Source organism: Temnothorax curvispinosus, unplaced genomic scaffold (assembly GCF_003070985.1).
Source record: "Temnothorax curvispinosus isolate PA1 unplaced genomic scaffold, ASM307098v1 QBEX01009885.1, whole genome shotgun sequence".
Taxonomy (NCBI): domain Eukaryota; kingdom Metazoa; phylum Arthropoda; class Insecta; order Hymenoptera; family Formicidae; genus Temnothorax; species Temnothorax curvispinosus.
This window is the reverse complement of record NW_020219665.1, coordinates 10,725-22,219: the sequence shown is the minus strand read 5'-3', so window position 1 is coordinate 22,219 and position 11,495 is coordinate 10,725. Positions and strand designations below refer to the sequence as shown.

Sequence of the window (11,495 nt, the reverse complement as noted above, 5' to 3'; positions counted from 1 at the left end):
ATCGACATGTTTCCAGGACTACGTACAGTCGGTTCATTGTGCTTTCTCCGTCCCTTTCGAAGTAGCACACTAAAATGCGATAAAAGGACCTCTATAAGCAACCAGGTGTAGACGGTCTCCAGGTGTTTCTCAGTGCAACGTCAAGACAACCCTGGCATTATCGTCTTCATTATTTTTGCTTGAAAGTATCCTGATGTATTTTTGGAAATTGTTCAGTCGGTTATTTCACTGTGTCAAATAAAATACTTCAAACCTGATCTCTCTGTGTCGATCAATCAGATATCTAATATATATAGTTATCTGGTAGTGTGTAAGAATAGTAATTATTAATTATTCCTTCGATTTTCAATTGTCGATTAAATGAAAACGATAGGCCTGAAGATTAAACCGAAAATTAACTCTCCATTCAGAAACGAAAAGTACATTTAGATCCACGTTCCCACTGTGTGCATTCCTAGAAACGATCTACAAGTAAAATGTGCGTTCTCCTTCTAAGTGGCTTGAATAATTTAATGAGAACCCATTGCGGCAAAAAAAATAGTTACTTTGTCGGTGCACCGGGTCCTCATTATACAGCACGTAACGGAACTCAATCCTCCTCTATTTCCAGAGTCGCCAGGTATTTTTCTACGTGGAATGTGTCGCGCGCAGCACCATCTATTGTTACGAAGACTCGCCATCTAATTTTCCCTGCCTTAATTACCCTACAAAAATGCGACACTCTCATTAATGAATAGCAAAGTTTCCATTGTATTTCTTGATACAATATAATAATTGAACTGAAAGGACCACGCCAAAAATAGATACGATTTTTAAATTAATTATTTGTTATTAATTACAATATCTTATCGATTAATAATAAGAAAAGAAATAACAATAATGATAATAATAATTTGTGAACGTAAATGACAAGGGATCGAGTATCTTCTACACGCGTTTATTTGGATTTCTATTGATTATCAATCGACTTGCTGGATTTGTAACTAAGTGAAACAGCGTAAAGGACAGTATAGCTCGTCGGGCGGCAATAATGGTCATTGATTTATATACATCATCTGGCTACAGTATGCGTCACTGCGTTACTGCACTTATATGTAGAAACAAGCAGCGTTAGATGCATCACTGGTTCGTCACACGAGATAATTCCGCGCAAGCTGCTCGAATAACCGAGTGACGCTTATGAAAAGTCTCCTAATCATCATCCGCGGGCGCCAACGTTAGTCATTCGCAGATATATAAAACAGAATAATTTTCTTGACCATTTATAGTGTGTTCTTGACTTCAGGTCAAAGAACTCGAGTTATCCTCACATCGGTACGCGTACAAAAATTACGCGGTTTTAGATGAATATTTTACAAAATTGTAACTTTTGTCTAATAATTTAAGAAAATTTTTGAATTTAGAAGAACGTATAATTATGCTATTTGCAATATTTTTGCGAAACGTACAGAATTTCTGCAAGATTATATTTAAAATATATTTTAAAAAGTAAAGTATTGCTCGTGATAATATCTTCTATTGTGATCGTTGACATAGAATACGAAGGAAAAGAAACACTTGAGTGAAATTATCAAGAAATCAAACACATTTAGGTCAATCAATAATACGACGCATGTAGGACTCTTTAATTCTATACCTTCGACGCCGAACGCCTTGCCTTTATACCAGCACCGAATTCCGATCACGTGAAGACAGGATGCAACGACATACTTTCCTACGCCGGAAATTCAAACACAAATGAAGAACTAACAAAAATACAGGTCCAATTAAATATTGTGCCTATATATGCTTGGCGACTTCTTTAAAGCCGTGGTTGTAAAATGAAGTATAAAAGAAGCGATCGAAGTGCTCCGGAATTCCAAGCAGAAGGAACGTTCCGCCATAAATTTCAGAAATTAGCGAGGGCCTTTCTCTACTCCGCCGACATGCTTCTTTACATCGTCAACGATAACGGAATTAATATTCTGAAAAGAATTATAAAAATACTGCTATATTTGGAAAAAAAATAGTCATTTTAAAAACCTAATAATTATATACGCGATCAAATGACTTGTAATTAGCAATTTTTAGCAAGCGGATAGCTTTCATCGATTCACTCGTTAATAAAACAATCAATTTATCTTATCGGAAAGACAATGCGAGCACATTGGAATGAAGTATCACGATCTAAATTAAAAAAAAAAAGAAGATATCCATCGATTCTGTCATTATGTTCACGATCGGAGCTTCTCTCTACATTCTCAGTTATTTTATCACTTCACTCGGCAACAAGTGGGAAGGTTTTATTTCCAGCATTTTCGACTCTTCACGTCCACGCTCGAACATGCGACTCGACACAGAAAACAGTAGTTACAGCCCTGATGCTAAAGCGAGCCCTGCAAAGGGCCCGACGAGAGCCGGCCCCACTCCTGGGGCCAGACCCGTGCTGGAGCCTCTCGGCCCATTCCATTCCATTCCGGAGCCGTAGTCGTCTCTCGCGTGCATCGCCCGCCGGAGTAAGCATTCCATTCATGTCTCGGAGCGCGCAACACGCTCGTCACCGCGCCGTGTGAGAGAGAGAGAAAAGGCCACGAGAAAGTGAGGGCCGTTCGAAATCCCGCCGTGCCGCGAGGAGAAGCGCAGGGTCTCCTCGCTACTTGGTGGGCCGCCTTCAGCGACGGACGGGCCGTGATGACGGCCGTGATGACGATCGACGGGTTCGCCAGGAACGTCAGCCATCCGACCTGCAAGCGCGTCCAACAACGCCTGCTAGCACGTGGTCCTGCGTTATTGTCTGATGGGCACCGCGCTGAGTGTGTTCGGGTCTCGGGGATGCAGTGAAGCTGCACTGGTGCGTTCTTTTGTTTACCTTCTTCTTCTGCTCTTCTTTCTCTTCTTTACACCGCTTTTTCGTCCTGCGCGCGTTTCGCGAGGATCGTGGGTAGAAACGGTACGGACGGAATATTTTTATAGTATACTGACGGAGAAGTTCCGTGCGAACGTCCATCGGGGAGGTGTGAAGATAATAACGCGCGGCGTATTATCTCACTTTTAGTTCGAGATAGAGAGAGAATTGGGTGTCTGTAAATATAACGGCTTGATTAAGAGGTTTATCACGTGTTTGTGCTACTGATAAAGACGAGTGGTTTAGAATGGTAGAACGTTCAGCGAGATATGTCTGTCCTGTCGGCGTCGGCGCCGATTAGAATGCCATGGAAATCTCCCGCTCTTCTCGATTTTCCGAGTGGCCAACGTGTAGTTCCAGATAACACAGTGTCCAAAATCGGGCCTTCAAGTCGACTTATGATATGACGTCTTAAAGACATCATTAAGAAATATAAGACGTCTTTAAGACGTCTTATGTCCCGATTTTGAACATTGTGTTGTCTGGAGATTCCCGGATCTCGTTTTGCGGGCGGAATTAAAAGAAATTTCGCGATTGAACTTCAGATCGCGCGACCTTTTTCGCGACCGCGGAATGTAATTATGTAATGTAATTAGCGGAACAGCATAATCTTATATTATTTCCACGTTAAAATCGCGTATCGGCACTGTCGCGTCCGATAAAACCGTAATCGGTAATATGACTCAGTCCGCGAATTATCTCTCCAATATCGGGCTACATATTTTGATCTCTATCATATCTGTTTTTGGCCGATTTAAAATCATTCACCGGCACCGGTGAATCGCAAAGGCCGGCGGCGCTATTGTAAATAATCTTATTTATTTAGCAAAACGGACCGTGGAGCTCGTAACCGACCGTCACCCCGAGACTTTCTTCGTCTCCAGAGCGCATAACCATCGCGCATCCTCCGCATGCTAACGCGGCTGTTGAACTCCCCAGTATACTCTCACTTTGTATATGTATATACATATATATATATATATATATATATATATATATATATTTATATATATATATATATATATAAAAGATTATCGTCTTTAAATCGTCCGATGTAATAGTCCCGTCGTGTATCGCCAATCTATATATACATATGCATGCCTCCTCGACAAGAGATATTCCGGAAGGCCTTTCGAAAGAAACGTTTCAGCGCAGCCTCCGTGCATGAGAATTCCTCCACGGTGGCGGCGCGCGGCGCTCTCCTCCAACAGGATTCTCCCGAAAGCACGGCGGGATCCGGCGCGACGGAGCGACAGACTCGCAATTTTTACGACGACACGGATGTTGAAATAACGGACGGGGAATCCTGGTCGTTGCGCGCGCGCGGTCGTCGAAACCGCCGCACTTCCTTTGCTTCCCTCCGTGGGTGATAGTGTCAGGCGCGGATGACGAATGTGTAATGTCGCGCCGCTAATTTCCCCGGGAATATGCATACGACTCCGCCGGCGTGTGACGATACCGAAGTCCCGTAGCTTGCGGCTACGACGAACGACGGGCCGTCCTGATCGTTTAACGTCGCAGCGGAATATAAAAGTTACAATAAACTGTGACTTCCACTTACTTAGCAGGTCAAAAGTAATATCGAGACGGACTCATTATTATTTTCATCCCGGAATAAAAACCCGAATTTCATTAGACGACCAGTAATCGCACAATGTACTCCATAGTGTAGTTTCGAATAATGCAGAGTACATCTCGTAAACTACAAATTATTCGTTATATAAGCCACGACTCGGAAAACGGATGATACATTAGATACTAGATAACACATTAGATACACTAGCGAGTCCATGTTAAGCATTTCACATTACCAGTGTATATTTTCAGACTGTATGCTGATATTTGCATATACTCGGCAGGACTTTACCATCATTCGCGGAACAACGAGATATTCATGATCCTGCATTGAATAAGCGTACATTAATTCCCACGATAATAATCAGTTTCTGTATTCATTGTCAGTAATCGGCGTCGTGTTAACGACGTACTCTATTTTCTGAAAAATTTGTATAAGTAACGGGAAAAAAAAATCAGATTACTAAACGGGATTTTCAGAATCACTGACCCGTGTAACGTTGCATTTGTTTTAAAAATGTACGCCGATTAACGTATCATTTTTTTATGTTATGCAGACGAAATAAACATTGAAAACTCAATTGCAATTGCTATAATATAAATAATATATTGGCATTTTATATAGCTTAAAAATGTATTGATCTTCTCTTTATTAATAATAATTGGAGTACAATACAATACAGTACAATAAATAGCGATTATTTAACTTACAATTAGTGATTAACACGTTCGAGTTTGTTTTAATTTATTTATATATATATATCCCCTGGGATATTATACATATTTCTTCGTGTTGATTTTATCCTTCAAAACACATTATATTACGATTATTATAACTTTTGCGCTCTTGTGGTAGAAAAATAATACTGAGAATAATCGGCAGACATTTGACAAATGGTTCTCTATCCGGAACGCTTGAAATCCGCATTTCCACGCCCATCAGGATTGCAAACTTGCAGTTTCCCAGAAGAGAATCCGACAGCATCCAACGTGCTTGGGTATCGTCCAAGAATCGCCCGCGACTATATTGCTCGAAACTTTAACCGGAGTGACGTGTTACTCCGGGATAGCTGATTGAGCGTCGTGAATCACATTCCACTGCCGTATAGGCAGGTTGTTTCCGCGAACGTACTCACTGGGAAATCATAATCTCGCTCCGTTCATATAAAACTCCGTAGTGTATCGCGTGCGCGGCCATTCAGTAACTCGAACGAGCCACCGTATACATCGGCTGCGGCGGCGCGCGTCTCTCGTCCCTTCAAAACACCAACTCACCAAGACCCTGAGTCTTCGGAGCAGCGGCGCGGCGGTGCGCCCTCCCTTTCTCTACCCAGCCAAACTAGGGTTCCGCGAGATGACGAAAAATTACACGTTCTCCGCCGCTTGTAAAGCCTATTTAAACGACGCGCCGTTCGCTTTAGGGATCACTTACTGCGGCTATAAATATGTAAGTACATACGGGCGAATATCGACTCTGTTTGCTCTTCAGTATATTACGAGTTTGTTTTCTCTTTCTCTCTCTCTTCTCAGTCACTTTTTTACTTATTTAGAACATAACGCAAGGAAAATACAACATTAGAAAAGCTAGATTATATTAAGGGAAGAATTGGAAATCTTAAATGTGTATTTGAAGCTTACTAATAATATTAATAATCTTTGGGAGATATTTTTTTGTTTTAAAACGGAGCAAAAAAGAATTTATTAATTTCTGTTGTAAACATTTACATATACATTCTAGTAGATAGACCATAAATGATGCTTTTTTTATTGCTTTTATATATATTTTATGAATAATTTTGCTGCTTACATATTTTTTATTATTTATATATATATTTCATAGTGTGTGTACATAATATATATAGTGACCACTATTAGTTTAGGTAAATAAAAATAGACCATGGATCGATAATGTTGATGCACAGACTTCAACTGGTTTCCTGCATCAGTCTGTATGTTTTAAATTACGATGTCATTGACGTAACAAACGCGTAACGACAAATTATAAATTATCGCTTAGACTTAGCGCCTGTAATTCATTCACCGCGGAAGATTGAAAATATCATCTCTATCTATCGATTACACGAGTCTGCATTCACTCGCGAAAGGCGTGTATCTATAAATAGCATCATGTGTCAACACAATTCCTCGAGTAATTCAAGGGTACAGAAATCTGCAATATTCAGATACAACGATCTTAAGATGGTCTGATATTAAAACTATACGCTCTTCAGTCATTTAAATAGAGATACCGAGAGATGTAGGATCAATATCTTCCTTTCTAACATAACGAACTTGAGACAAAGCCTTACAATTAGGTAAATATTTCAATAGTGATGTCAAAGTACGATAGATAACAATCCTGCATAGGATTGTTCAATGAATAAGAGTGTAGCCCTATTGAATATTGTATTTCATTTAGTTGGGATTATAAGTTTAGGATCGAGATACCAACTCGAATCTATGACCCACTCCAAGTGCAAGGGTTTTCGAAGTTATCTTCGAAGGTCTCCCCTATCCCTCTCTTTCGGAGCAACGGAGTGCGTTTACTCTCCGGTAATCCGATCGTGGCTCGGGCTGGAAAATAGGACGGGCAGCTGCAGAGAGAAGAGAGGTCGCGGCTCCCTTAGCATAGAACGCGCAGCCACGAACAACTCTTCGAAAACCGGCCAACCCGCTCGAGGGCCCGCCGTCAACTGATCGGATCCGTTGAGGCCGGCGTGACGAGCCTCGGTTGTTCTACGGCCTGACCCACAGCTCAGCCTGTGCCGGGTCCCATGCCGCCTCAACGCCGGATACGGCCTGACGATTCGTTGGCCGCGCGCCGGCCGCGATTGTGAGTGGCGAACGGGCTGGTGTATACGTGACGTGTCGTCGCCTCCTGTGTGCGGCTCATAACCCCCGTTGTGTCTCGCGCGAGTGCTTACGAGCGAGTGCGTACGCTGGGGCATTCGTTTAATACCGTTTCCGGCGCGCGCCGGGACCGTGCATACAGTTTCGGTTGTGTTGTGTGTTGTGTGTCTCGCCGCGCGGCGTCCCGTTCGTCCATCCACCCGTCCGTCCAACTCTTGACGTTCTATCGTCTGCGTGCGCTCATCACCATCATCATCATTTTCTTCTTCATTTCTTCTTCTTCTTCACTACCATCATCTTCGTCTTTATCTTCATTCTCTTCTTCTCGTCTTTCGCGGAGTATACGCAGCGGTTTCCGCTGTTTCGCTCTTCTCGCGGGAGGTCAGCACCTCAGCGTCGGTTGGTAGGTAAGTGCGGAATGTGGGATTCTCTCGGGGTTGCTACCGCTGGAACGTGGTAGATGCCGATCTCCCAAAAGAAAAAGAAAAAGAGCAAGAGAGAGAGAGAGAGAGAGAGAGAGGAGCCTTCCATTGCCTTTCGAAAGGAGAGCTCGCGGTAAAATATGAGCGGCCGGTTTCGGTAGTTTTCTTCTCTTTGCGTTGGCGGCCAACGCGGGGGATCCACCGTGTATCTCGCGGGTGAAGCTGCCGGTACCGGAATCCGCGTAACGATTGGTCGAAGACGGTTCGTGGCGAATGTTCGTCAATCGCTTCTCCGCGGAGCTCCGATGAAAAATCGCGCGTGAGAGAGAGTCGGAGCGATTTAAATGGGCTTTCTCGCTGATCTCGCTGACGAATGGAAATTCCGGAATGTCAAACCAACCGAATCGCTCGTAGATTTATTATCTGATAGGTGGACATGATTTGAACGCGGAGTTATGTTGAGTAATGAGGATTTTAACGCATGGATGGATAATTCGATAGTCTTCTGCGCGCGAGTGAAAAATCTATCGCTCTGCGTGTACTTGGCACGAGACTCTACCGTGTCTCTTGATAAATCGGAATGTTTTTTTTTTTTATTACAATACGGAGATATATATTTATGTACCGAAGTTATATCTTTCTCTCGAATTATTTCTTGTAGCTTCAAATATGTTACAGCTTCGATATCTAAACCTTATGGATTTTCTTTTATGTTTCTCAAAATATAAACAACCGGTGTATTCTCGTCCTACTCATAAAGAGTACTCATAAATACCATCGTTTTGTTATTTTGTTTTATTGCGTGTCATCCAAATACCCGCAAATTTTCAAAAACGTGACGAATCTTTGCAAGAGAATATATCCAAAGTCTAAAGAAATAATTCCTACTTCTCTCTCTTCTCACGCAAGACATACGGTCTTCATTTATCACCGTGTTTCGTAATATACATCGTGAGAAATGCACTTCAATGGGATTACGGATAGCATATCTATGAAACGCAAGACGAGTGTGTGGAATGCTTCAGCGTGTGTGAAGATAAGACAAGAAGCGACAGCTTGGCGACGGGGTTGGTTTGCCCTGCTCCCGCCGCTATTGTGCGTCCTTCTTGTTTACGAACGGTGTGCGTAGAGAACGCGTAGAGAAACCACGTGATATCTTTAACATGGGATATCCTTGAGAAGCTAGATCGCAGCATTTCGTCGCGTAGATAAAAATTTCATATTTAGGGTGTTTTTATTGCACGACAACTTAGAAGAAGCGATTTGTATTTTGGAAATTAATATATACTGATTAATGTGGATGAAAAAGAGATAAATTATTTAAAAAATCAGCGCGGATGTTTAAACGTCGAAATAACTCTTATTTTATTTTCTTCACATATTCCTCATCGTCTATCTACTGACACGCGCATGTTACTCAAGCAACGAAACGCGTTTAGCATAGAAAATAATTCTGTTGGCTTATTCCTAAATGAATAATTTGTGCTGAACAATATTCCGAGAAAACCGCAACATACATTGCATTCACATTCATTCAAATCTGCAGTTCTGACACATAATAAGTGCAACGCTTGCAGTTCTGTATCTTCTGAGAAATATGATGATTCTCCCACGATAAGGCGTCACTGCATGAACTTGCACATTTGTAGATAACCTATATATTTATATGAATTTTACAGACATCGGTCAATAATTACAAAACTATTCGCAGCGAAATAATTATCGTCAATTTCCTTCATTTATAAAAATTCCAATGAACATAGCTTGAAGTAAAAATACACTTTTGTTATTTTAAGTGATATAAGTACAATTTTTTTAAATTATAAATTTCAAGAAAATAATAAAGTTAAATTTTGTGTAAAATATTTATAAACATTTAAATATTTATACATTTAAAACAATATTGCATATTTGAAAATATATTATATATATATATATAAGAAAAATTTACTACTTTATTAATTAATTAAAAATAAAAAATAATTTTTTTATAAAATAAAACTTTGTAATTGTTTAAAATATTAATTTTTCTTATATACATACGAATTATTTCTACAAAAGAAATATTAATTTTGAATAGCAATATTATTGAATGACCTAACAAACATTATTTTCTATAGAACGGATGTTATTTTTTTGAAGATAGAGAGATTGTATTCAGCTTCCTGGTGCTCCATCGAAGCGATATACGATACTGAGTGTGCGTATTCTTCTAGTACGCTTACGCTCGACTTTTCGTTCTAGAAATAGAAGTGAATGAGAGCGTTGAGCAGGTGTTTGTTGTGTGAAAAACTTGAGTACATAGTAGTGTCAATTCCATGGATAATAATCCGAAAGCAGCAACGCCCTGTTTACTCGATTCGGTAGTCTAGCGTAGCAAACGAGAGCCCGGAATATCGTTGTCAAAGATTCGTGTGTATTTTCAGCGTTTTTAATTGAATAGGGCCGGCGTAGTGCCCGTAAATTATTCGAGTTCCTAATTAGACCGTCACTGCATTCCTCCGCAGGGAAGTTTTCCCCGCACAAAGAACGGCGTTCTTTGTCGATTGTTAATTATTTCAATTCAAATAACATTTTATTTTCTTTTCGACAAAATAATAATTCCTTTTTCTATACAATACTTTCTGATATTTTCCATCCAATTGACAATTACAAATTGATACAAAATAATACAAATACGATTGTCCATCAGTTCTTCATCAGGAAGAAGATATATACTTATTGCTTTCCAATATGGTTATAGTTTAAACATTTTTAGTTTAAAAAGCATAACAATATTTTTGATACACAAAAATGCATAACTCTGAAACTTCACACATTTTTTTGTATACTCATTTTATGTTTGTGATTATTTTTCTGATTGATAGATTTAATTAAATCGTATTACCTACAATCAAAATTTTACATTTTGTTTGAAATAATCGTTTGATATGTAAAAGAGTAATCTTGTGTATTCTTTTTTATCTTTACTCTCACTACAAAGTTTGTAGCGCGGATGCCCGTATTGAGATAAGATAATCTTGCATTTAGAGTGATTGACCGACCTCCTTTGTGTATTCTACAGTTAATAAAGACTCGATCGAGAATCGCTTCGTGAGATAACACAAGATTTGAGATTTTTAACAAAGTGGATATCGGAGCGCGGTATTTTTGTCATGAATTAATGGCGCACAGTGTGTTTTACACTCACATGTAGCCGTTCATTCATCCAGCACGGACATACGCATGTTGACGCTCGACTTTGCAAACAATGGGCCGTAAATGTGTGCTTCAATTATGTTGCAGTTGCAGACGCGTGATTTACTACGCCGCTTACGCTACGCGCTTACATAGTGCGTAAACAATCGTGACACGTGTAACTTTACGGAGTAGCTCGTGCGACCTAAAATTTCGGCGTTTCTGTCATCGAGAGACCTAATGAGCCTAACACCAAACGACTTCGATGGGAAACAATTCTCCTATGAAGTAATGTGACGCGATAATAATTTACTGAGGGCATTATTAACAGTGCACCCCCTTTTTCTTTTTCTCGTGATATGCAAAAATTGGGACGAGAGAAAAGAAAATTGAAGCAAAATAATTTTTTTAAAACAATTTTTTAATATATCATTAGACTCGTGAAAATGTCAATAAATTAATTAAAAAGACGAGTCAAGCGCGGTACGTGGTGCGCAACTAGAGAATTAATAGTTACAGAAGTAACGAATTACAATAATGTATATACGTATATACATATATTCCAACTTAATAAACTGCGCGCCGAT

General features: G+C 40.1%; 1 protein-coding gene across 5 annotated transcripts in view; it reads left to right on the top strand.

Moving 5' to 3' along the window:
* The first annotated feature begins 2,472 nt into the window (after nt 1-2,472).
* Nucleotides 2,473-11,495, top strand: part of LOC112459513 (cyclin-dependent kinase 4-like) — a 16,390-nt gene continuing 7,367 nt past the window's right edge. For 2 of the 5 annotated variants that reach the window (XM_025023636.1, XM_025023635.1), the window contains exon 1: nt 2,473-2,830. The gene's annotated coding sequence lies outside the window, so the exon portion shown is untranslated. Of the gene's footprint in view, nt 2,831-5,604; nt 5,907-7,437; nt 7,717-11,495 lie in introns of those variants that run through there. The other 3 variants (XM_025023634.1, XM_025023637.1, XM_025023638.1) reach the window with 3 other exon arrangements.